The sequence below is a fragment of the Anarrhichthys ocellatus genome, unplaced genomic scaffold (genome assembly GCF_004355925.1).
Source record: "Anarrhichthys ocellatus isolate YVR2014 unplaced genomic scaffold, GSC_Weel_1.0 scaffold2, whole genome shotgun sequence".
NCBI lineage: Eukaryota > Metazoa > Chordata > Actinopteri > Perciformes > Anarhichadidae > Anarrhichthys > Anarrhichthys ocellatus.
Genome location: NW_022280032.1, coordinates 7,676,702 through 7,677,639, shown reverse-complemented (window position 1 = coordinate 7,677,639; position 938 = coordinate 7,676,702).

Here is a 938-nt window from a genome sequence, read left to right as displayed (position 1 = left end):
AGTGTTTCTGAAAAGTTACTGCCTCAGTTGGATCTTACTCTGTTTCTTTACTGTACTTTCTTCTCCAGTTCTTTTCTCACCGTTTTAAATCGGCATACTAAAGCTAACATTATAACACACCTGGCCCTTGTGAAGCCCCTGTCACGCTTTCCACATCACTTCATTCCGCTCTCGGATGTTGTGTTGTCCCATGGGCAACCGAAGCAGCAGGGGTCTGGTCACAGTATTACCGTGGACTCTGTTTGAGGAAAATAATTGCTTTCTCTTTTGAGCGACTTAGTCCTTTTAAGGTTTTTATGTTGTGGAGGAGAATTGCTGGTGGAAAACTGAACTAAAACTCAAACACATGATCTCATCAGGCATAAAGTGTACTCAGTGGAGACTGATATGTCCAAGAGAGCACAGAGCAGGCATTTACTGGAGAAAGGCAGAGCATTTTCTTTTTTTGTCAGACCGGCGGAATAGAGATGGTTGAGCACAGTTCTTCTTCTAAGTTACTGTATTTGAAGAATTTCTAGGCTGTGTAGGTTTTTCTGACTTTTACGGCTCTGTAAGTTAATATAAATCAGTCTGACCGCCAGAAAACAAATCCACAAAGTGAGTCTGTGAAGCTCTTTAAAGTTGCATAACATTTGCCTTTTTGTCCAGCATAGACGTGTGGACTGCTGTGTGGATACACATGCTGATTTGAGCTGGTCTAGGTGCAGCAGCTGTTCTGGTAGGTGAATGACTGCGCTTGAGAAAGAAAATATATAAATCATACGAAATACTAAAGCAGAGAGAAACACGTAATGGGCAGAGATACAGTATGGTACTCATGCATTTTACTCCTGCGTGTATCTTCATGTTCATCCATGAATGTCTGTGTCTGTGTGTGTGTGTGTCTGTGTCTGTGTGTGTGTGTGTGTGTGTGTGTGTGTGTGTGTGTGTGTGTGTGT